This window comes from Cavia porcellus, unplaced genomic scaffold (genome assembly GCF_034190915.1).
Source record: "Cavia porcellus strain 051 isolate PalLab524CR breed Dunkin Hartley unplaced genomic scaffold, mCavPor4.1 scaffold_5, whole genome shotgun sequence".
Taxonomy (NCBI): Eukaryota; Metazoa; Chordata; class Mammalia; order Rodentia; family Caviidae; genus Cavia; species Cavia porcellus.
The window spans coordinates 67,079,447-67,105,563 of record NW_026947488.1 but is presented as its reverse complement, the minus strand read 5'-3'; the positions used below and the strand labels follow the sequence as shown (position 1 = coordinate 67,105,563).

The following is a 26,117-nucleotide window of genomic DNA, read 5'->3' as shown; positions in this document are numbered from 1 at the left end:
ATATCATTTTCTATCTTATACACTTAAATATACATGCAGTTATATAGTTTAGAGCACTTTCTTTTCCTCTCTTTTGTACAATTTGGGTTTCATTGCTCCCACGGTTCTTATTACTTTTTTGGAAGAGAGTAAAACCAAATGTGACATAACAGAATCGGTCAAGTCAAAAGGGTGGGCATAATAGATAATGTGAAAACATAATACAAGGTGATCAACAATGGTTACCATAATGCCTCCCGCTATCTCTAATAGAATTGCCTATATCGTTAGTTATAATACAATTGAACAAAACAGTAAAGAATAAAACCGACAAAACCAAAACATTGGAGACATTGTAGGTCTTCAAAGTAGATAAAAGTCAACGCGAATGGGCATTATAATGAGTCTCATTATCTTCACAGCTGATGCCTAAATTTTCGAACCTGATACTATCCAGCAAAACAGAATAGGGGAACATCAGTTAAAATCCAGATGGTGAGAGTAATACAGGGCTTTAAATCGAGGTAATGGAAAGTCAAAGTGGGTTACTATAATATATCCTGCTATTTTTTTTCCTTTAATTAAAAGGATAAAAATAAACAAGTAAATAATGGAGTGGAGATTGAGATAAATGAGGGCATAACAACGAAACAGCACAGATCAAAACATAACCATTTAAGCAGAATAGTGTTTCACCACCAGGTAATCCTGACCTAAAAGTAGTTACCATATTGTCTCTTTCCTTGAAATCCTTGAGTACAACTTCGTATACTGTAGCATTAAGTATATCAAAACAATGTAAAACCATTTAAGAGAATGACAGCATTACAGAGTATTTAGAATCGACTAACAGAAAATGAACAGTGGTTTCTGTATAATCTCCTTGTCTTTAAAAGGTTTTTGCTTATACTATCGTACATAATAAAATCCAGTAAGATACAACCTATTTAGACCATTGGAGACAGAAGGACAAAAGCTAGATGAGACTTCAAAACAAGATGATACTAAATCAGTATTACCTATTAAGATGTCATTTTCTCCAAAATAGCTGTTCCTATCATCCAATCTTCTCTGCCTCATTTCTGTTGAGCTCTTATTCTGTCAGTAGCTGTCAGTTTGTCTTCTTCACTTTGTTCTCTGCTCCATTCGTTGTGGCCTCCACTATTTCTGGATTCTTTGTATTTTTCTTTTTTTAGAATATCTTGCAATACTCTCTGTAGAGTTGAGTTGGTGGTTGCAAATTCCCCCAGTTCCTCTTTATCCTGGAAGCACCTTGTTTTTCCATCAATTTCCAGGGACAGTTGTGCAGGATATCTCAATCTTGGCTGGAGATTATTATCTTTCAAAGCTTGAATTATTTCCCCCCACGCTCTTCGTGATTTGATGGTTTGTGCAGAGAAATCTGCTGTAATTCTGATGGGTGTTCCCTTGTAAGTGGTCTGTTTCTTGTCTCTGACAGCTTTTAATATTCTGTTCTTGTATTGAATTTCTGGAATTTTTATTATTATATGCCTGGGTGTTGCTCTGTTTGTGTTGTAGGTAGCTGGGGTCCTGTATGCCTCATACATCTGAGTATCTTTACCTTTTGCTAAATTAGGAAAATTCTCCTGGATTATTTCTGTGAGTAGCTTTTGTAGTTCATTTGTTTGTGTCCCTACTTCTTCTTTTATGTTCTTAATCCTTAAGTTATGGATCCTCTTATCATCTTCTTGTTTGTTTCTTTGTTATTTTTAAGAAGTTTTTCATTTCATTCTCCCATATTACAATTCTGCCCTCCAGTTCAGATAGTCTGTCCTTAGTTTCTTTCAAGCTGTTATGCCAGTCTTTGATAGACTTCTTAGTTTCTTGGTAGTCCCTTTGAACCTGCTTCACGTATTGTATGCTTTCCCTGTTTTCTCCATCAAACAATTCTCCCCTCTTTTTCTGTTCTTCCATTCCACCATCTGTTTTTTCTTGGGTGGTGCTTAGTATTTCTCTAACTATTTTGCATATTTCTAGCTTCAGGTCGTTGATAACTTCATTCCTGAATTGGTCTATGAGGCTCTCTATATGGCGCTTTATGTCTATTGGTGCGGTGTCCGCTATTGCCTGTTTCTCAGAATTGGGGGCCGAGGAGCCTTTCTTGTTGCTGCCTCTTCCCATATTCCCTGTTCCTTATATATGCAAGCTTATATGAGAGGCCCAGCTTCTCTCCCTGTCAGCCACAGCCTGATCGAATTGCGCCCGGTTAGGTGTTCCCACTCACCGCTGCGCACCAGGCAGCCTACGCGGGGCCCGCCCCTCCCGGCCTCCGTCGGGCTCTGGGATCTGGGTTGGGCCAGCCTACGGGGTCCGCTGGCAGCGTCACGCAGGCCAGGCACTTTTCACCAATCCCGCCCGAGAGGGGAATGTGTGGCTGGAGTCGCCACCGCGCCCTGCTCCCGCAGGACTGCTCGGGCCCAGAAAGTCCGCTGGAGTCAAACTGTGGTGGAGTGTCAGTTTCTCTCACTCACCTCGCCACAAGTCAGAACATGCCTCCCTGCCTGTCCTGTTTTCAACTCCGTTCGCAGACTCCCGTTCTCAGAGTTTCCGTGTGTCTCTCTTCTTGCTGAGCCGATGTAGAGGCAGCCAGCCACCGCGCGGCGGGAAACCCAAATCGCGGCTTCCAATGGCGCGGGGTCCAGCAGAGGCTTTTCTGTTCCTGTTTTAGCACCAGGACTGCATTCCAAGTTGGTTTCTCTCAGCCGAGTTCGTTCCTGAGTCAGCAGAGCATAACTCCACCTGCTTATGTCTCTTTAGTCCGCACCATACCTGGCTTCTGAGCCTAGTTTTTCAGAGAGCCTCCGGTAGTTGCTGTTATCTGTCCGCCATGTTCTCTCGGAAGCTGGGGATCGAACTCATGACCTTGTGTTTGCCAGGCATGCACTTACGCTGCTGAGCTATACCTCCAGCCCCTGTTTTGTCCTTTTTATTTTCATTTTTTGCACAGTACTGGGGATTGAACCCAAGAGCCTTTACACTGAGGTACTCCCTAGCCTCTTTTTTTGAGACAGTGTCTCGCTATGCAGTTTGAGCTGGCCTTGAACTCACTTTGTAGCCCAGGCTGGTCTTAAACTTGCAATGATTCTCCTACCTTAGCTTCCCAAGTGCTGGGATTACAGGCATGTACCACCATGGCCACTCCCCAGCCTCTTTATATTTTTATTTTGTAAGCTTGTTTGGAGATTGTAGCAGGGGAACACAGCTACTCGGCTACCTTTGACTCAGGAAATGTTTCTCCTCTGTTGGGAGTGGTGGTTCTCTTCCACTGAGCATGCAGCTTCAGGAGGAGATGCACCTGGAGCAGTGATGGAGGAAGGGGACACCCGCCAACCAGCCAGCCCTGCCAGATCAACCCTGGTGATTAGTAGGGTCACAGATGTCACAGCCAGATTGCCCTCACATCCCGTATTTTTATTTTGAGATAAAGTCTCACTAAATTGCCCAAGCTGGGTTTGAAGTTGTAATCTTGTCTCAGCCTCCCAGAGTGCTAGGGTTAGAGGTGTGTACTACTGTGCCCAGCTGTCTGTCTGTCTGTCTGTCTTTCTCTTTCTTTTTTTTTTGGTCTTTTTGAGACAGAGTCTTGCTATGCAGTTCAGGCTGGTCTTGAGCTCACTTTGTAGCCCAGGCTGGTTTCAAACTTGCAGTGATCCTCCTGCCTCAGCCTCCCAAGGGTTGGGATAATAGGCATGTGCTAGCACACGTGGCTTTTTAATTTTTTTTTCATTGTATAAAGAGCTTTAATATTTGTAAAAATAAAAAGATTCATTGTATTTTTGGTGACATGGTTTACACTAGAAGCAACACAAATAATAGTAATGAATTTGTACTGGTCAAGCCACATGTATTTAAAGTAATTTTATTATAAAAAGGATACAGAAAAATTAAATATGCTTTAAAGGCCAATTAGAATAAAGAAGGGATTTCAAATAACTTCAAATGAGAAATGATGAGTACTGTTTCTGGGGAAAGAAGTTTAATGGTTTTTTGAGACAGGGTCTCGTTATGTAGTTCAGGCTGACCTTAAGCACGCTGTGTAGCCCAGGCTGACGTCAATCTTGTAGCTATCTTCTTGCCTCAGCCTCTTGAGTGCTAGTATTTCAAGTGTGTGCTACCATATCCAGCTCCCATGCCCAACTCTTATGCTTGTTTTAATCTCCCGTTTTGCTCATTATGGCCCTATAGTCATGAGCTGTATGACCCATAGACACATGATCAAAAAATATGGTGAATGCTTACATTGGTTTTTTTTTTTTTTTTTTTTAAACACTTATTACAGTAAAAAGACACACTGCCGTTAATCCCGCTCAGAATCCTACTCTTGGCTTAGACACTCATCATTCTTACCACCTTCTGGAGCATAGTTATTTATTTATTTATTTTGAGACTAAGTGTCACTGTTTAGCCCAGGCTGGCCTCAAACTCTTGGTGATCTGCTTGTTATGCTGGGGTTACAGACATGTGTCACCACGCCTGGCAGTTTCTGATGTTCAAACTCACGATCTCATGCTTGCCAGGCAGACGATTATGCCGCTGAGCTAAATCCCTAGCTCAACCCTGTCTTAAATTAAAAACAAAAAACAAAAAACAAAACAGAGGTAAAGTTCTTTGTGAAGGCCCTAGGTTCAGTCCTTAATACCCCAAAAATAAAAAAAGTCAATTTTTTCCATTACTACAGAAGTAATAAATATTTAACAAAATTCAACACTTTTTAATGATGAAACCTCCAATAGAGCAGTAACAGAAATACTGCCACAGAAAAGAGGCCATAAATGAAAGCTATAGAGAATGTGATTCTTGGTAAATGTCTAAAGTTTTTCCCTCTAAAATCAGGAAAAGGGCAAGGATGTCTACTTATGTCACCTGGACATAGCACTGGAATTCTTAGCCATACCATTTAGGCAAAAAAAAAAAAAAAAAAAAGCATCTAAATTTGAAAAGAAATGGAATCATCACTTTTCACAGATAATATGCCTCATGTAAACCCTAAGGATTTCATTAAAAACCCCCAAATCTGTTAGAACTAATAAAAAAATTCAGCAAAGTATCAGGATACAAGTTGGTCCCTGGGTCGGCAAAGTATATCTCCCCTTGCTTAGGATTTCTCGCCTGGCACCATTCCTGGATTTTAAGTGCGGTTTCTCAGAGAGCCTCCGAAGCTGCTGCTATCTCTCTGCCATGTTCTCCCGGAAGTCCTCAGGATACAAGTTGGCCAACAAAAACTATTTCTACTTTTGTATCCTAACAATGAATGATCTGAAAGGAAATTTTTTTTTTGAAAAGCAAAACTTAAGAAATTCCCTTTTACAACATTAAAAATAATAAAATACTTAGGAATAAAGTAAAATCACCATGGGATGCAGCAGTTTCAGTTGGAGTATATACTGAGAGAAATTGGAAACTCTCAGTATTATGTCTCCTCCCTATGTTTTCAGTAATTAAACTAGGGAAGCAGCATATGTGTCTAATGAAATATGCATGGATAAACACACATGCAAGCAGTGAAATAATTTAGACTTAAGTCCTGACATGCTACATGTGAATGAAATGTGAAGAGATCATGCTAAGTGAATGTTAGCTTTCCTTCCCTGTGATAGGATACCTGAGATAAGCAATTTATTAAAGAGGGAGGATTTGTATTGGCTGAGGGTTTCGAGTTTCAATCCACAGCTACCTGGCTCTGTGGCTTTAGGCCCATGAGGAACTAGAACATCTGGGCAGGAGTGCTCTGGGGAGGCCTGGCAGCAGGAAGAGAGGAGGTTCTGGCCCTACACCGCTCCATGGGCCTGATCCTCAAGGACCCGACTTCTCAGCATCAGGCCTTAACCCTACTGTGTCCACCACTTGCCACTGTCACCACCAGCAGGGGACCCAGCCTTCAGCATATGAGCTTTGAGGATCGTGGAGGATCTGGGCAGTGCCACTGAAATAAGCCAGTCACAGAGTACAGGTAGTGTGACTCCATTTACGCCAGGTACCTGGAGTGGGTCATTAATTAGAGATGCAGAGTAGAAGGGTGTTGCCAGGAAAAGAGGATAGGAGTTAATGAGGAGTTTGTGTTTAGTGAGTACAGTTTGCAATTTTGCAAAATAAAAAGAGTTCAGAAGATTTGTATTACTATCATATAAATATATTTAACACTACTGAATTATATACTGAAAAATGGCCAGTTTTATTTGTATATGTGTAGCAAAATACACATATACAGGGGCTGGGGATTTAGCTCAGCGGCATAAGCACCTGCCTTGCAAGCAGGCAGTCGTGAGTTCGATCCCCGGTACCGATAAAAACGAAAAAGACAAAAAAAAAAAAAAAATACACATATACAAAACGTATTTTGCAACAATTTAAAAAGTCATCTCAAAAAAATCAACTTTTATCAGTGGTTGGCATTGCCACCTTTGTAGAATACTATATTTCCTTGTGTGTTTGGTCATAAATCTGGACTTTGTGTTCTTTTCTGATCTTTGACCTATTTACTAGCCTGAACCACAATGGTTTAATTATAAATGCTTATGATGTATTTTACTATATGATGAGGTCAGTCTTTTTTGTAATTTCTCCTTTTTAGTCTTCCTGGTTTTCCCCTCCTTTCCTCTCTCTCTCCCTCCTTCCCTCTCTCCCTCATTTATTTATTTATTTATTTGAGCCAAGATCTTACTCGGTAATTCAGGTGGGCCTTGGACTTGCTGTGTGGTGCAGTCGCAGTCTCCTGAGTCCTGTGAGCCACCATAACTGGCTTTCAGCATTTTTTTGTTTTTGTTTTTCGAGTTTCCTTGCATTTTTTTTTCAGCTTTTTTATTTACTTATTTTTTTGGTGATGCTGGGGGCTCAAATCCAGGTGCTTGTGCAAGCTAGGTAAGTGTGGTGTTTGTTGTCAATTCTAAGATCAATTTGAACACGGCCATAAAACGACTTGTTAGGACTTTTATTGTGATTATACTGAATTTGTAAATTAATGTGAAAATTTATAATACTTAATAGTTTTATTGAAGAATATCCTGTGTCTTGCTTGGCCTAGGCATATAGCTCAGTAGTGCGGTACCTGACTAGCAGGCCTGAGGCCCCAAGTTCAATTCCTGGTAGCAAAAAAAGAAAAAAGTCCTGTGTCTTTTCCATTGTTTCTGTTTTCAGGTTTTTTTTGTCCAGGGTCTTGTCTAGCACATTAACTACCAGTGAGGTATACCACACTTCTCTTTTAGTGTTATTTGAAAACTTCCCATAGATAAGGTTGTTCATGTTTTTTTTCTTTTTTTTTTTTTTTTTGTACTGGGGATCAAACTCATGACCATGCACTTGCAAGGCAGGTGCTTATGCCACTGGGCTAAATCCCTGGCCCCAGATAGGGTTTTTAAAAGTATTATAATTCACACGCCAGGGATTTAGCTCAGTGGTGCAGTGGCTGCCTGGTAAGTGCAATGTCCTGAGTTTCTAGTACTCTCTCCCCCAAATTCTAAGTCACATATAAAATTCACTTATTAATGTGTAACTAGTCAGTAGTTTTTTAATGTATTCATAGGTAGATGCAACCATCATTACTACTTAATTCTGGAATATTTTCATCACTCTAAAGAGAAACCTCACTGGGCACGGTGGAGCATGCCTGTAATCAAAGCATTTGGAAGGCTGAGGTAGGAGGCCTCCCATAAATTCAAAGCCAACCTGGACTTTGTAGTGAGTTCACAACTAACCTGAAACTACCAGAGACAGCCTACAGACTTAGAAAAAATGTTTTCACCATTTACTCTTCAGACAGTGGACAAATATCTAGAATATATAAGGAACTTAAAAAACCCTGACACCCCAAAGTTAAAGACCCAATCAAAGGCAGGCATGGTGCATGATAGAACTGTGGGGGACCGGCGGCTGCTGAAAAGATAACAAGTATGAAATATAAATGACCTTTATTTTGAGAATACGGGGAGAGACACCCCCAGCCCCCTGGGGCACGGCACCTCACCCTTGGGTTGTGGATCTCTATGGAACATGTGGAGTGGGCACATACATATAGCCTAGGTTTGGGGTGGAACCTAAGGGGCATTAGTGATGCACAGGTATCTCATTGGCACTGGTTTGGCGCCATAGGTAAATTTGGCGCCTAGGGGTGGGGAAGATAGGAACTCATTGGTTCCGAGTGAGGCTTTACCGGCTACAGTGTCCTGTCTGGGCCAAAACTCTTTCATATCCTGTCTTATGATTATTATTATGAAAGGGGCGAAGATTTCTTTATTTAACTGCTTCCTGCTGGAAGAGGGCGCTGTACTGGGATCTAGGGGAGTCAATGGGATGATGATTGATGCCCAGGTAGAAGCTGGTGCCAGGTGTTTTAGCCAGGACAACTTCACTGGTGAATGCACGAATGTTAGACTGGAAAAACAAAGAGACAAGATGTTATGAGGAGGCATGGCACTATCATATTTAAGGACCCAGGTGAGGTAGAAGGGAAGGTGCCTTTGATTTAGACATGTCATTATATCAGGACCATGTTGAGGTAGGATCATTGTCACGGTGAGGTAGAATTCTGAAAAATAAATGTGGGGTTAGGAGGAGTGAAGTTATGAGAGATGATTACTCCCCCATCTGAAAGGGTAAAAGTTAAGATGGTAGGTAGGTAAGGCTTGTCTCTGGTATGCATGACATTGGAGTCTTTAGGAAATACTGTTAAGAGTTCTGCTGTAAAAAGAATAAGAAATTAGAAACCAAATTGGATAACAAAACATGACATGAGTTGTGGCTTTGGGGCTTTGGTAAGGCAGAGATGAGAAGGCAAAAGGATGGTGAGATCTAGGGCTGGAATGGCATCACTTAGCATGAGTGATGTGAAACCAGGATGGCAGTCTAGCAACTTTGATCACTGTTGAAGTTGCCAAGCATATCAGGTATGGGTTGCTGTAACCTGGTTGTAGTCCTTGGAATGATTTGCTATAACAGGACTTTATTAGTCTCCCTGGTTGTGTGAAAGGCTTTTATGTATCCTGAAAAAGTATAAACAAAGTGAAAAGACAAAATGTATCTGTCAGTCTTGACCAGGGTTGTCTGAGAAACTGGTGAATAGGAAAGGAAGGAGGTGGTCTTATATTACTGAGGAGAGGTTTACTAGCGATAACAGGTGTAAGCTGTTGAGACCTCAGTATCTGGGTCAGCCTGTATAAACAAAAGGGAACAAAAAGCATTTTTTTTTTTTTTTTGTCTTTTTCATTTTTATCGGTACCGGGGATCGAACTTACGACCGCCTGCTTGCAAGGCAGGTGCTTATGCCGCTGAGCTAAACCCCCAGCCCCACAAAAAGCATTTTTAAGGTTTAGGACTGTAGAGTGAGTGGTGGAGGGAAGATTTGGCCCCACTGGGTGGATTGGGAAGAAGCAGTCTGGAACCTGCACGAAATAGGCCCTGTTTATAAATGGTATAGGTTGACCTTTAATACCCCCTACAGTTTGAGGATTTAATATAGCAGCCTGAAAACTCAGGAAGAATTCTGTATATATGGCCTCTATGTCCACAAATACAGAGAATGTCTTACCTGAGACTTTTAGTGGGACTTGGACTCTGAGACAGACACCCATAAAGGGGGCTGTTGTTGGCCCTGAGCCCCATCAGTCTTAAGCAGCAAGTTTAAGAAGATCTGTCAGCGATGAATCTGGCAATGTTGGCATTTCCTGTGAGGGCTGGAAGTTAGGATGGCTTACCCACTCTCTGGTGGCTAGGACAGTCCAGTAGCCCTGGGGTAAGGTCTCAAAGAATGCCAGGATGGGGCACTCTCTTGCCCAATGTCTTCTGCTGCATTTGAGGCATGGTCCATGGGCGGGGCCCAGGCAGCTCCACCTTGTATTGGTTTACCTGTCTCAGAACTCCAAGTGTCACAAGTGTTACTGTTATCTCTGTTGTTGAAAACATGAAAAACCATATTAAGGTCTCTATGAGGTTTGAAGGTCGAGTTTTGCCTTTTTGTTTGGGATCTGGACTACAGTAGAAGGTATCTGTAGAATTAAGTATGCAGGAGTTAAATATAATCAACAGGGTATTTATACTTTTAGTAATGGCTTCTTGTAAGGAGGACAGGTCCAGAGAATTTTAGGAACTGACATGTTATTTATGTCATATATATAAGTATCTCTTTATGTTATTAAAATGTCTAATGCAATCTGATTTTTGGAGGATGGCCTGTTTAATTTTTTCCTTTTTATTTAGGAGAGAAGTCATCTACGATGTTATTTAATATCAGTTGAATATAGTGTATTATGGCTCGGCAGGCAGACAGGCTGGGAAAGGTTTAAGTTTGGCTTCTGCCACAGTGTTGGTTTTGCTGTTTTGCATATATCATACAACCCTTGTCTTGGAAAAGAGCTAGTGGTTCCCAGCAAAAGGAATTTATAATTATTTTTTAATTTTAGTTGTTAAACAGGAGATCGGTGACAGTACAGTATAATATAGGCAGTAAGCTTAACAAAGAACATTACTGGTGGTTTATAGCAAAAAGAATTTATAAAAAACCTCAAAACACCTCTTAATTTTAGTTGTTAAACAGGAGATTACTGAAGGCTTTAATTGATAAACAAGGCTGGTAAAATAACCAGGTGGCCACTTTCCCGTTTATCAGCCAAAGTCTTGTCTATTGCCGGCTTATTTTACCTTGATTAAATGGTTTGAGAATGTAAAAAACAGCATCTCTGAGCTGAGCCAGTGAGCTGCTGTTTATCTGTGTTTGTGGTCTGGTCCGTGGGTAGAGCATGCCCAGCGTGGGGGCGGGGCATGCAGAGTAAAGGCGGGGCAAGCGCCGGGACGTAGGGCGCGGGGTGGGGCTGGGACTGCCCCCAGAAACGCATGCAGAGTGGTGGTGGCGGTGGCGGCGGGCAGGCATGTGGCGTATGGGGGGTGCTGGGAAGCAGCCCAACACAGAGTAAAGCTGGGACCTTACACGCTGACGGACCAATGCAGAGCTGAGCCGCCATGTGGAGCTGGAACTGCTTGCTGGGCGTGCAGATTAGGGTGTGGCGTTACCAAACCCCACGTGGACCTGGAGCGCCACATGAGAGCCGAGCTACCACGCGGAGTTGGGGCACAGCGTGAAAGCTTAAAGCAGCCCCACTGTCTGGGCTGTCTCAACACTGTCTGGGCTGGAGTGTACATGAGAGCCCAAAGCAGCCTGCTCGTGCCTCTTAACACTGTTTGGGTGTATCTCCCATCTTGGTGGGGAGTGGGTTGGCATGCAGTGGGAAAGGGGAAGCAGCGAGGAGACAAAGGGATGCTGGCGGGAAAGGACACACATCCTTAAAACAGGCTTAAAGGGTTAAAGATAGAGAGTTTGGTAAACTTGTCGTCAGTGTGATAAGCCATAGATAGGTATGGTTTTTTGAGGGGGGGGACAGGAAGTGGTCCCCAAGATAAAATCTGGTGTGGGGTCTGGCCCACGGAGTTACAGCCAGATGAGGCAACTGACCGCGGTCTACTAAGTTTAAGTTGTCACTCTTTACTCTAGACCGATCGGTATTTTCATTCCAAAGCTCATAATAATTGGCCATCACCAATATACGAGTGGATTTCTTGTGGGTTTAGTAACAGCTCTGCCTGTGAGAACTTAAAAAGCTCTGAAGGACATGAGAGTCTCTCAGTGTGGACACAGGCTGGCCCAGGAAAACTCTGCTTTGGGCTGTCTGAACCCAAAGGACGTAAGAGTCTCCCAGTGTGGACACAGGTTGGCCCAGAGAGACTCTGCCTTGTGCTATCTAAGGATGTGAGAGTGTCATGTGAACCCACGGAAAGCGGGGAGAAAACTCACCTGGGGCCTGGCCCAGCGGCAATCTCCGGGGTTGCTCACCTGTGTTAAAGTGGGTCGGTGTTGTTTGCGAGCCAGCAGTGACAAGTTTACAGCTCCCAAGTGTAGAAGTGAGGAATTAATGCAGGATGTAGTCCGGTCCTGGTCCAGAATGGCAGGGGACTCAAACTGGGAAAGCCCCAGGAGTCCTTTGTCTGCCATTCACAGTCAGGGAACTATATGATAGAACTGTGGGGGACTGGCAGCGGCTGAAAAGATAACAAGTATGAAATATAAATGACCTTTATTTTGAGAATGCGGGGAGAGACACCTCCGATCCCCTGGGGCACGGCATCTCCCCCTTGGGTCGGCAATCTCTCTGTGGAACACGTGGAGTGGGCGCATACATGTAGCCTAGGTTTGGGGTGGAACCTAAGGGGCATTAGTGATGCACAGGTATCTCATTGGCACTGGTTTGGCGCCATAGGTAAATTCCTAGCGGTGGGGAAGATAGGAGCTCATTGGTTCCGAGTGAGGCTTTACCGGCTACAGTGTCCTGTCTGGGTCAAAACCCTTTCTGTACACACCTAGAATCCCAACACTCTGGAGGCTGAAGCAGGAGTATCACTGTTTTAGGATAGCCTGGGCTACATAGTGAATTTAAGGGCCAGGCATATGCTCAGTGACACAAGTTCCTGCCTGGCAAGTACAAGGTCCTGAGTTCAGTTCCTGGTACAGAAAACAAAAAAACCCAAAAAACACCCAAACACTTGAAAAAGTCAAAAAGTGGGCACCTGAGCTGAAAATAGACACATCTCAGATAAAGAAGTAAAATAGCTAGTAAGTACAATATATAAAAAATGCTCAACATCTCTGGCCACTCAAGAAATGCAAATTAACACTGAGGTTCCATCTCTCACCAGAAAGAATGGCTATCGTTAAGAAATGAACCAATAGGGGCTGGAGGTTTAGCTCAGCCGCATAAGTGCCTGCCTTGAAAGCAGGCAGTCGTGAGTTCGATCCCCGGTACCGATAAAAAGGAAAAAGACAAAAAAAAAAAAAAAAAAAAGAAATGAACCAATAATAAATGCTGGCAAGGCTGTCTAGTGGGGGAAGGAACCCTTCTCCATTGCCAGTGAGAGTATAAATTGGTACAGCCACTATGAAAGCAGTATGGCGATTGCTCAAAAAACAGAAACTAGAGGTTCCATGTGACCTATTTGTTGCCCTCTGAGTATTTTCCTGAAAGAGTTAGAATCATCATACCACAGTGACACATTCACAGCCATGTGTATAGCAGCACGATTTATAATAGCTGAATCCTGGAAACAGCTCACATGCTCATCAGCAGATAAATGGATAAAGAAATGTGGTGTTTATATGCAGTGAACACTAACCTGCCATAAAGAAGGATAAACTGGAGACATTTTAAGGTAAATGGATGTGTCACAAGATCATAATCTTTTTTTTTTTTTTTTCTGTACTGGGGATCAAACTCAGGACCTCATACTTGCCCAGCAGGCGCTTGTGCCGCTGAGCTAAACCCCTGGCCCACAAGACCATGATCTTAAGTGAAATAAATCAGACACACAAATTGAAGTATCATGTTGTTTCTCTTGTGTGAAAACCCAAAGTATAAATAAGGAGCAAAATGGAGGGTAGATATTATTCAAATGGGAAGGGGAATAAGAGGAGAGGGATTTAAAGGAAAGCCAAAAAATTGAAAAAATGAAAATAGAGCTGTTATTGTAAATGGGGAAGGAAAGACGATTTGGAGGGAGGGGAGGAGAAAGGAATCAGGAAAAAAAAAAGACTTAAAATGTGTTATGTATGTGTACAAATCCCCCATGATGAATGTGATCATTAGTATAAATATGGTAGAATATTTTGAGGAGGATTAATAGCAATGTATCTTTTACTATAATAAATTAAGAAATTTTTCTAAAGTAAAAAGAAACCTCCTACCCGTTAATGGTCATTCCTTAGCACCTTCCCATCTTCTGTCAACTGCTAGACAGCTTCCTCTTTCTATAAATTTGCCTATTCTAAATATTTCATACACATGGAAGCATACAATATGTAACCTATTCGTGGCCAGTTCTTTCAGTTGGCATAATATTATCAAGGTTTATTCATGGTATGCTTTGTATCACTAATCATCCCTAAACATTATCAAATCATATTTCATTGTATGTTGTACTTTTGTTTATCACTGTAGTGGATATTTGGGCTGTTTACACTTTTTGGCAGTTATAGTAATGCTGCTCTATATTTGTGTTCAGGCACACAAATTTTGTGCGGACTCTGTGTGTGTGTGTGTGTGTGTGTGTACTGTTGCTCAGGCCAACTGAGTTTGCTTGATACTTCTGCCTTTCAGTTATGAACACTCAGTGTGTGCCACCATGCTTGGCTTTTAGACTTTTAACTCCATTATACAGGTGTTCTGTTTTTCTTTCTTTTTTTTTTTTTTTTTTTTTTTTTTGTCTTTTTGAGGCAGGGTTTCTATGCAGTTCAGGCTGGCCTTGAGCTCACTTTGTAGCCCAGGCTGGTCTCGAACTCTCAACGATCCTCCTGCCTCAGCCTTATGAGTGCTGGGATTACAGGCGTGAGCCACCACGCCCGGTTTGTTTTTCTTATTAAATTGGTTCCTAAGTATGTAAGTTTTTGTTGTTACTGGATGTTCTCTACCATTATATCTCACAAGTATTGATTTTGTGTTGATCTGTATTGATTTTGTGACTAACTAAAAATTAACTTTACCTATAATATTGATCCTTTTTTGTGTGTGATCCTGGGGAGCACTGAGCTACACACCCAACCCTCTTTATTTAATTTTGAGACAGTGTCTTGCTAAATTTCCCAGGACTCCCTTTAATGGTCCTCCTGCCTCAGGTTCTTGGGAAACCAGCAGGATCAGCACTCACCTCACCTGGCTTGGTTTTGTTTTTATTTATTTTTTAAATTTGTATTAGTGCATGCTTTTGCAGTACATGACTCACGCACCATGGGGAGTTAGTATGTGTACATTACACTTCTTAATATTTTTACACCTCCTCTTGCCCTTTCATTTCCCCTCTCCCCTCCCTTCTCTCCTTCCCCATTGGCAAAACTCTTATCTCCTTGTTTCCTATTACATTTTCTGCCTTTTTTTTTTTTTGGTGCTGGGGATCGAACTCACAACCTCGTGTTTGCCAAGCAGCACTTATCCCGCTGAGCTAAACCCCTGGCCCCAATATTTTATTTTGCGCTTTAATTCATTTATGCTTTGGGTTTCTTATATAAGAAAAGCCATACAGTATTTATATGTGTATATTAAGTGATTTATTTCACTTGACATTATGGTCTCAAAGTACATCCATTTTTTGTTTTTGTTTTTGTTTTATTTGCTTTTTGAGACAGTCTTGCCATATGGTTTAGGTGATCTTAAAGTCTCTGTGTTTCCCAGGCTGGCCTTGAACTCAGGAGGATGATCCTCCTCCAGCCTTCCAGGTGCTAGGATTATAGGAATCGCTGCCACCCCTGGCGAAGTGCATCCATTCCTAGTACGATTATGCTAACCTTAGGTTTTTGCTATATAGTTAAGGCTGACCTTGAGCTCATTAGCCCAGATTGGCTTTGAACTTGTGGTGATCCTCCTGCATCAGCTTTCTGAGTGCTGGGATTTTAGGCGTGTAACACTATGGGTGAGCATGTTTTTTTTTCCACTGCTGGACACGTGCTAGGCAAGCACCTTGCCATGGAGCTATAGCCCCGGTCCCCTCAGTGTCTTGTAAGCTTGTTTAATGTTATAAAATATATTTAAATTTAGGATATTTATATTTTCCTGGTGAACAAGATCTTTAATCATTATAACCTCTTTTCACTAATACTCTTAATTATGAAGACCTTTGTTTCTAAAGTAACATCATCTTCCATTTTTCATTTTGCTACTTGGAGGCTGCACTGTAGGTCGGTAGCTTTCTTGCAAACAGCATTTGGATTTTATTTTATGTGTTCACTTTAATCGAATATGAGTCTGTGTATGTGTATGTGTGTGTGTGTGTGTGTGTGGGGTAACTGGAGAATGAACCCCATAACATACTGAGCTACATCTCTAGCCCGTTTATTATTATTACTGTTTTTTTAAATTTTGAAACAAGGTCTCAATTGCTAAGTTGCTCAGGGTTGGCTCAAATTTGTGATCCTCCTGCCTCTACCTCAGAGTGCCGAGATTGCAGGTTGGTAGTACCACACCCAGCTAAGAAACTTTTTAAAATAATCAGTGTACTTTTGTATTTGTGTTTGCATTTCGTTCTGTCATCAGTCATATCTTTTTTCTGTACTTCTCTTATCCTGCCTGATTTTGGTGTTCTTTTATACTTTTATAAATTTAGTGGTTGACTAAATTTTTAGTGAGTATATTTAACTTAAAACAGTATTTCCTAAATAGCAAAAGGCCTTCAACATTTTTCAATGCTGGTTTTACTTCTTCCTTCTTATGTTGTTGTTGTCCAGGATACATTTCCTCCTGGTACTCACTCGCTTATTTTACCTTCTAAGATTAGAATAACTATCATGCAGGTGATTTTTTTCACATATACTCCTATATGTTTTATTTTTGTGTTCCTTTTCATTGAAATTGTTTTTGAAGTTTGAGTGTTTTTCGTTTTTCTGAAGTACATCCTTTGGTGATTTCTTTATTGATTGTCTACTGTAGATCAACTTAATGAAAATGCTTTTATTTTACCTGGGTTTTTGTTTGTTTATTTATTTTGTTACTGAGAATCAAACTCAGGACCTTGCACTTGCCAGGTATATGCTTATGCTGCTAAGCTAGATCCCCAGCCCTATTTGTTTATTTTTTTCTTTGCTTGTCTTTTTTTATTTTTAAATTTAAAATTTTTTTTATTTTTGTCTTTTTGAGACAAGGTCTTGCTGTGCAGTTCAGGCTGGTCTTGAGCTCACTTTATAGCTCAGGCTGATCTTGAATTTGGAAGGATCCTTTTGCCTTAGCCTCCCAAGTGCTGGAATCACAGGTGTGCACCACAACGCCTGGTTTGTATTTGTTTACTTTTGGAGATAGGGTCTTGCTATGATATTGAATTTGTGGTGATCATCCTGCCTCAGGGTCTGAGTGCAAGGAGTACAGGCGTGGGCCAAAATGATCAGCTAACCCTGTTTTGAAAGTGCTTCGCACTCTAGTTTGATACTATTTTCCCTTAGCACCTTAAGGGTATTATATTACTTTTTGTTTTCACTATTGTTGAGAAATCTTGCCTGATTGTCATTCCTTTGTAGATAATTTGGTTTTTCCCTGCTTCCTTTATTTTTCCACTGTTCCTAGTCAAACATCCTACCACTTAGCTACAAACCTCAGACCTTAAGTTTTAGTTTTTTTTATTGTAGTAAAATGTGTATAAATGCATATATATGATAAAGTTTACAGTCTTAGCCATTGTAAAGTACAGTACATAGTTCAGTGTTATGAAGGATATTTATATTGTTTTGTAACTATCACCAACACAATCTCGCAGAACTGAGACTGTATTATTTAAACAGTAACTCCCTATTGCTTCTTCCTCCTGGCCCCTGGCAAATGCCACTCTTCTTTTTTCTCTGTGCTTAGACTACTCTATTTTTTCTAAATTTTTATTTTTATCAGTACATGTTTGCAGTACATAGAGCTTGTATTTATCATGGGAGTTGGTACATAAACATAACACACCTTCATTCTTTGGTATTCCCTTGCCTCTTCTCCCTATTCCCACCAGCACTTGATTAAACTATTCTATTACCTATAATTTTTTTTGATACAGGGTCTCACTATGTAGTTCAGACTTTCCTTGAACTCACTGTGTAGCCCAGGATGGCCTCAAATTCATAGAGATCCTACTTTTTCAGCCTTCTGAGTTCTGGAATCACAGGTGTGTGCCACCATGTCCTGCTGTCATTTAAATTATTAAGTATTTGTCCTTTGTGACTTTTTCCCTTATGCTTCATGTGTGTTATAGCAAGAGATGAGAATTTTGTTTCCTTTTAAGCTAATATTCCATTCTATATATACTCTCCTTTGAATATTCTTTTTTCTTTTTCTTTTTCTTTTTCTTTTTTTTTTTTTAGTAGTAGCAGTTGAACTCAGGACCTTGAGCTTGTTGTATAGGTTCTGTGCCACTGAGCTAGATTCCTGGCTTTTTTTGGAGGCAAGGTCTTACTGTGCAGTTCAGGCTGGCCTTCAGCTCATTTTGTAGCCGGTGCTGGTCTTGAACTTTCAATTATCCTGCTGCCTGAGCCTTTCAAGTGCTAGGATTACCGGTATGTGCCACCACACCTGGCTTTTTTTTTTTTTTTTTTTTTTTTTGTATCAGGGATTGAACTGATGACCTCACACTTGCCAGGCAGGTGCTTACATTGCTGAATGAAGTCCCTGATCCTGGTCCTTTTTTTTTTTTTGAAGATAAGGTTTCACTGTGTAGTTCAGCTAGCCTCAAGCTCATGCTATCCTTCTGCCTCAGCCTTCTGAGTGGTAGGATTACAGATACGTGCCACTACACCTGGCTGCATTCTTTTTCTTTTTTTTGTGCTGAGGATTGAACTTACAACTTTGCTCTTGCCAAGCAGACACTTACACCATTGAGCTAAACTCCCCACCCCTCCATTCATCTTTAATAGACACTTGAATTGCTTCTACATTTTCACTATTGTATATATGGATATAAAAATAGTCATTTGAGTCTCCATATTTACTTCTTTTGGATGTACATCCAGAAGTAGGATTGCTGCATAATATAGTAATTCTTTTTATTTTAGTTTTATTGTTTACAGTGCTTGAGTTTGAACCTAGGGCTTTGTGTGTGGTAGGTCAAGTGCTGTACCACTGAGCTATACCTCCAGCCCTATTAATTTTTTTCTTAATTTTTTTGATCAACCACCATATATTTTATATGCATTATTTTATATTCTGACCAGCCATGCACAAGAGTTTCAATTTTACCAACAATTTTTATTTTCTGTCTTGTTGCTAGGAGCCATCCTGTTGGGTGAGAGGTGGTATCTATTGTGGTTGATTTGCATTATCTTAGTAACTAGTGATATGGAGCATCTTTTCATGTTCTTATTGGCTATTTGTATATCTTGTATGTCTTTCTATTCAGACCGATCCTTGTAAGGTCCAGATAGGTTTGTCCAACCCAGACGGGTTTGGAATTTGTAGGCTCAAATAATCCTTCTGTCTAGGCCTCTCACGTAGCCTTTTTTCCTCCCTCTGCCCTGGGAATTGAACCCTAGGCCTTCACACTGAGCTACATTCTCATTCTGTTTAAAATTTTTAAAAGTTTACCCCTCCCCCCTGGTGAGTGGCTATGAGTGGCTATGAGTGTGGCAGGCTCCAGTGGCCCAGGACAGGAGCCTCCATCATTTACTAGGACCCATGCCATGCTGGGACCTGGCGTGCTGAGAAACCAAACAACTCCTCCCAGCACTGGTGAGCGGCTGTGAGCATGGCAGTCTGCGGTGGCCCAGGACCCAGGACGGGAGCCACCGGCGTTTGCTGGGATCCGCGCCATGCTGGGATCTGGAGCACCGGGAAACTAAGCAACCCCTCCTCCTGCCTATTTTGTTTTGTTGAACTTCAATATACATGAAAGTATGGACAGCTATTTTGAAGAGACCGAGAGATTCTATGGCAGCCATTAGTGACTTTCCTATTGTCTGGTTTTGAAGACCTAAAACGCCTTCCTCATTCTGTTTGGATCAGTTTTATACTATGTTGTTTTGTATGAATTCTGTGTATGCAAAGACATGAACAACTACTTGGAAGAAACAAGAAAACAAGAGACAATATGATAGTGAAGATCTCAAGTCATCTAGCTTTGAAATTTATATCTCTTATATTGCTTTCTTATATCCTATTTTGTTCTGTTGTGTTTAATTTTACTCCCTTTAAAATAAAAATAGAAAAAAAACTATAAAAATTTTTTTTTTAAAGTTTGATACAGGGTTTCCCTGAGTCACTGAGTTGCCCAGGCTGACTTGAACCTGCAGTCTTTCTGCCTCAGCCTCGCAAAGTACTGAGATTATAGGCATGTGCCATCACCTGGCCTTTTGCCTATATTTGAGTTGAGTTTTATTTTTGTTACTGAGGTTTAGGAGTTCTCTCTGTATTCTGAATATTAATCCCCTATAAGATATAAAACCTGCAAATATTTCTCTTTTTGTGGTTAGCATTTTAGCTATTAATACTGTTTTTTACGGTACAGAATTGTTTTTCATTAAACCTAACTTTTTTTCTTGACTGTATCTTTGGAATCATTCTCTGGATCCTTTTAAGATCTTATTTTTAGCGTTTACAGTTTTTTTAAAAAGTTGATGTGTCTTTGTGATGACTGAATCTGAAGGTATCTTAGGAGATTCTTTCCTCCTTGGCCTCCAGAGTCTGCAGCTACACACAGACATTTTCTTGCCCGCCCTCAACCCCCTGCTAACTCTATCCTTCCATTCTTTCCCTGGATTGTGTAAAGGGCTATAGCTGTGCAGCTGCCCCTTTCATTGAGTCCCCATAGTCTATTGCGCTATGGGAGAATTTAGTTTGGTATAGTACAACCCAGGTAAGTTAGTTTCTTACAGCCCCAGCGCTGTTAGTAAAGCTGTTATTGTGGTTTTAGGTTCTGGTGCCAAAACTCATTTATAGGCCCAGTAAGTGAATGGCGTCATGGGTAAATAAATAGTGGTGGTTCGTGTCATTCTAACTGTGGATGAAGCATCCGAAACCTTTGAAGAATTCTGTTGCTACCATTAGCCATACAGTTTTCCTAACTGCTCCATCTGCTGTGATTTCTACCTCCATCCCTTTTCATCTAAATATAAACTATCTTAGGGGAAAAAACTATAAGTAAAGATATATGTGATAGCTATGTGGAAAGCTTTTGAAACATGCTAGGTACTAATTATAAGATTATAGTCATCAAGCTGAGTGCGTGGTGGTGCATGCCTGAAATCCCAGCACTCAGGAGGTTGGGGCAGAATGATCACCACATGTTCAAGGTCAGCATAAGCTACATTGTGAGTTCAAGGTAAGCCTGAATTTCATACCAAGAACTCAAAAAAAAAAAAGTTATATTCACCTAATTCTGTCACTTTTCCTGTATTTTTCACTAATAAATTGAAAAATAATAAATTAAAAATAATAAATTGGCTGATAAATAGCAGGTTTATCTAATTTTTAGGATCATGTTTATTGTGGATGATTGCTTTCTTAAATATGCTATGTGTCTTTCCTTTTTGTTGTTGTTCCTATTAGAATGGTTACATTTAACCAGTAAGAAAACATAACACTATATCATTGATGTTTTTAATTCTGATCAAATGGCAATTCTCTAAGGTGTGATAGAAAAACGCAGTGAATGTTTAAACTTTTAAAACTTATTGCAATAAAAAACACATTGGCATTACTCTGCTTTTAAATTTTCCCCTTACTTTGAACACACTTGTATTGTTCTTGCTACTGTCTGAAGTAGTGTGGAAGTCCTGTTTGTTATTAGTTGTGAGGTTGTTGATGTTCTGAATTGACTCAAAATGTTTACTTTTTGTGGTCATTTTGATTTTTGGGAAGAAATAGAATTTGCACAGTGCCAGATCCAGTGAGTAAGATGGATGAGGATACACTATCATGTTTTCACAAGCCTACCTTTCTATTGCATGGTACTAAGCAGCAATATTCATCGTGTTTTTTATTATACTTTGTAAGATATCTATGAAATAGGTCTTCCAGAACTGCTTCAGAAAGTGGCAAGAATGATTAACATGTTCAAAGCAACGGTAGTATTTTGAGGCGAACTAAAGGTATTGTGTCTTTATGGTAGGTGTTTGTGTCTTTTTTTTTTTTTTTTTAATTGGTACTAGGGATCGAACTCATGACCACACACTTGCAAGGCAGGCACTTATGCCGCTGAACTAAATCCCCAGCCCCGGTATTGTGTCTTTTAATGTAGTAAATTTTTAAAAATTTAGATATCCACCATATATTTTAATCACACCTCATAATTTAATTTTTTGAATGTTTGATTGTAAACTGCATGAATTGCAAATATATACATAAAAAAACAATTTTGACTGCTGTGGATAACAGGACATTAAGTATTCAAAAAGTCTAGGGAGTGCTTACATGTATATATTGTAGCTTATTTCTTTGTTTTTTAAAATCCCCCTCTACTTTCAATCCCCCTCCCTCCTTCCTCCTCCAATTCCCTAATCCCATTTTTGTTCTTGTTTATATTGTTGATATTATCTCATGTTATGCCATAAAATGTTTACATTAATTGAGGTTATTAGATTCCTGTACATGATTTATCTTTATTCTACTTATTTATCCTTCCCCTTCTCACTTCCCACACCTTTTCCTTGTACCAAATTCCCTGCAGGAGATCCATCTCCTAGACCCTTTCTGCCTATTTTTCATCCCTATTTGTACTTTGCCTCACTCAAATGAAAGATACCATTTGGTATTTAATTGTGTGTCTAGTTTATTTCACTCACAATACTTTCTGGGTGCATCCATTTTCCTGCAGATGTCTCAGATCTGTTATTTTTTATAGCATAGTACTGTTGCATTATATATAGATGTGACATTTTCTTTATCCAGTCATCCATTGATGGGTATACAGGCTATTTCCAGGGTTTAGTTACTATGAATTGTGCTGCTAAACACTGGTATGCATGTCATAGTGTGATATATTAAGCTTTTTGGAGAAGATACTTACCTAGGTCACTGGGTCATATGGAATTTCTGATTTCAGTTCTTTGAAAAATCTCTGTACTGATTTCTATAATGGTTCTAGTTTACATTCTCGCTAACAATGAAGAATTCCTTTATCACCACAGCCTCATCAGCATTTGTGACTGTTTTAGTTATTTATTTCATTGCTGAGACAAAATATTCAGCACTCAAAGTTAAAGGAGGAAAGGTTTATTGTAGCTCACTGTTTGTAGAGGTTTCAGTTCATAGCTGGCTCCAAGGAATGTTGGCATGGCACAGGGGTATCACAAAGGAGAAACAGTTCATGGCAGGCAGAAAGAAGGAAGGCAGCAAGCAGCAAGTGACAAGCAGCCAAAGCAGTCCTCTTTCCATCCCTTATTTTCTGTCCAGGCTACCGCCGTTAGGGTAACTAGCACCCACACCCAGAGTGGGGCACCCTTCATCCTCACATTGTACTATAAATCAGTTCCAGTAGCACGTCTTTAATGTGATCACACACTCTAGATCCAGCAGTCTTTAAGACTCCACCTATAACTGCATGACACTTTGAGGGGACTTCTACATATAAGCTGTAACAGATACTGTTTGGTTTCTTAATCATTGCCATTCTTTCTGGAGTAAGATGGAACTTTAGCATTGTTTTAGTGTATATTTCTCTAATGACCAAAGAAAATGAGTATTGTTTCATGTATTTGTTGACCACTTGTATTTCTGTTTTCTTTCTTTCTTTTTTTTTTTTTTTTTACCAGTACCAGGGATCGAACTCACGAACACACGCTTGCAAGGCAGGTGCTTATGCCGCTGAGATAAGTCCCAGCCCCTTACCATTTGTATTTCTTCCTCTATGAAGTGTCTTTTCATTTTTCTTGCCCAATTTATGACTGGATCACAAAATGGGCAAGGTTGTTAATTTTTTGAGTTCTTTGTGTATTCTGCATATTAGTCACTTAAGGAGTAGGTGGCAAATTTTTTTTCCCATTCGTTGTCTCTTCACTGATTGATTCTTTTGCTGTACAGACACTTTTTAGTCTGATATAATCCCATTTGTTGATTTTGCTTATCTGTACGATTGAGGTTCTGTTTGGAAAATCCTTTCCTACACCTGTGTCTTCAAATATTTTACCTGCTTTATCTTCTAGTAGATTTAATATTTCTGTCTTAATGTTTAGCTCTTTGATCCATTTTGATTTTAATTCAGTATCTGGTGAGAGACCCATTTCAGTCTTCTGCACACAGATAACCAGTTTGCCCAGCACAACTTTTGAATAGGCTGTCTTTCTCCAATGTATGCTTTTTGCCCCACTGTCAAAAATTAGATGGCTGATTATGTCAGGAGAGGTTTCTGTATCCTCAGTTCTGTTCCATTGGTGAACTTACCTGGTTTTGTTCCAGTTCCAGGCAGCTTCTGTCACTGTTGTTTTGTAGCATAGCTTGAAGTCAGATATTGCTGTGCCTTCTGCTTTGCTCTTACTGTCTTTTCTGGGGTTCCATATGAATGCTAGGATTGTTTTTTTTTTTTTTTAATATATGTTGTTGGTATTCTGATTCAGAGTGTGTTGAATCTGTATAACTTTTGGGAATATGGTCATTCTGACAGTATTTATTCTGTCAATCCAGGATCAGGGTACATCTTTCTATTTCCTAACATCCTCTTCAATTTTTTTTTTTTTTTTCAGAGAACTGCATTTTCTTGTAGAGGTCTTTTACTTCCTTGGTTAGGTTAATTCCTAGGTATTTCATGTTTATTGAAGCAATTGTGAATGCATTGTTTTCATAATTTCATTCTCACCTCATTCATTGTTGATGTACACAAATGCTAATGATTTTTGTGAGTTGATTTTGTATCCTGCTATGTTGCTGAAGTTTGTTATTCTGTTTTTGGTGAAGTTCTTTGGGTCTACTATAAAGAGTATCATGTATCTGCAAATAATGATAATTTAAGATCTTCTCCTTTGTGTCCCTTTTATTTCTTTTGCTTGCCTAATTGCTCTGGCTAATGTTTCAAGTACTGTGTTGAACAGAAGAGATGAAGTATCATCTTTGTTTTGTTCCTGATTTCAGGGGAAATGCTTTTAATTTTTCCTCAATGAGTATGATACTGGCTGTTGGTTTGTCATATATAGCTTTTATCATATTCAGGTATGGTCCTTCTGTACATATTTTCTTAAGGGATTTATCATGAAGGGGTGTTAGATTTGTTTAAAACCTTTTCTGCATCTATTGATATGATCATATGATCTTTGATCTTCTGTTATATATTACATTTATTGACTTAAGTGTGTTGAACCATGCGTGCATTTTTACTTGATTATGATGTATGATTTATTTTTTATAATATGCTGCAATATATTTGCTATATTTTTTTGAGACAGGATTTCACTACAATTAACTCATATGTAACCCGCACTGGCTTGAACGTGTAGCAGTCCTCCTGCCTCAATCTCCTGAGCGCTGGAATTACAGGTGTGTGCCACCATGCCCAGTTTATTTGCTAATATCTTTATTGGGAGCCTGGCCAAGAGTCCTGACTTGTCTGTCTGAAGAGTATGACAAGAAGGGGCTGGGGATTTAGCTCAGCGGCATAAGCGCCTGCCTTGAAGCAGGCAGTTGTGAGTTCGATCCCTCGTACCAATAAAAACGAAAAAGACAAAAAAAAAAAAGTATGACAAGAAAATAAAAAAGAGATTAGAGATTAGTATATTGTTGTATCATTTGCTGGGAGAGCAATGTCTCTAGATTGGTCCTCTTCCACTCCCAAAGCAGCCACTATTTATTAGGTATTGTTGTGGTTTGTGTTTTTGTGGCCCTGCTCCAAGCCTCATGCAGTCATAGATGCTACCAAATGTAGTGTTTGTGATTGGTTCATTATCTAGTGCTTAGATTGGTGGAGTGAGTGTTTCATCTTCTCCAGGGGTGGCGTCAGGATATGTATTGGCAGGAAAAAGGTGTGTCTCTCTTTCTTGCCAGTTCCTGCCTTATTATTTGTGGTGGCCGTGAATGGTGGTCCCTGCCGCTTGAAAGCCAATCTAATATAGACTAAAACCTCCAACTTGTAAGAAATAAATCTTTCCTTTTCTAACTTTGAGTGTCAGGTTTTTTTTTTTTTTTTTTTTTTTTTGGTCTTTTCCCTTTTTATCGGTACCAGGGATCAAACTCACGACTGCCTGCTTGCAAGGCAGGCACTTATGCCACTGACCTAAATCTCCAGCCCCGTGTCAGGTATTTTGTCTCAACAACAAATAAAAAGTAAGACAGAATTTGGTACCATGAGTGGGGTTCTTGCTGTGACTGTATCCACCATGTGGTTCAAAAGCCCTTAAAAATGGCATGTGGGCAGAATTTTTAAAGGTTCAAAGATGTCACCTAAATGCCTAGAGCTGAAACAGCTTAGGCTGTCCTGTAGAAGAAAGTCCGGTCAGAGCTCAGGAGATGAAAAGTTGGATAAAAAACCTGCTGGTAGAGACCAGGCTTGAGAGGTTTCTGCTGGCAAAAAAAATCACATTGGTTGTTGGATGCCACACAATGTGTGTTATGGCTTGGCAAAAAGTTTGTCTGCATTTTGCTCATGTCCAGAGACTTTGCCTGAGACTGAGATTAAGGGTGATAGACTGATTAATCTGGCAAAGAAAATTTTAAGAC

The 26,117-nt window shown here is 40.1% G+C and overlaps 1 protein-coding gene across 13 annotated transcripts in view; it reads left to right on the top strand.

The window, feature by feature from the left end:
• The window catches only part of Tfdp2 (transcription factor Dp-2), a 195,197-nt gene that overhangs the window by 9,914 nt on the left and 159,166 nt on the right, over window positions 1-26,117 (top strand). Inside the window, exon 1 of one of the 13 annotated variants that reach the window (XM_063249097.1) lies at window positions 24,845-24,941. The exons of the other annotated variants lie outside the window; for them this stretch is intronic. The gene's annotated coding sequence lies outside the window, so the exon portion shown is untranslated. Of the gene's footprint in view, window positions 1-24,844; window positions 24,942-26,117 lie in introns of those variants that run through there. 13 annotated transcript variants of the gene reach the window in all.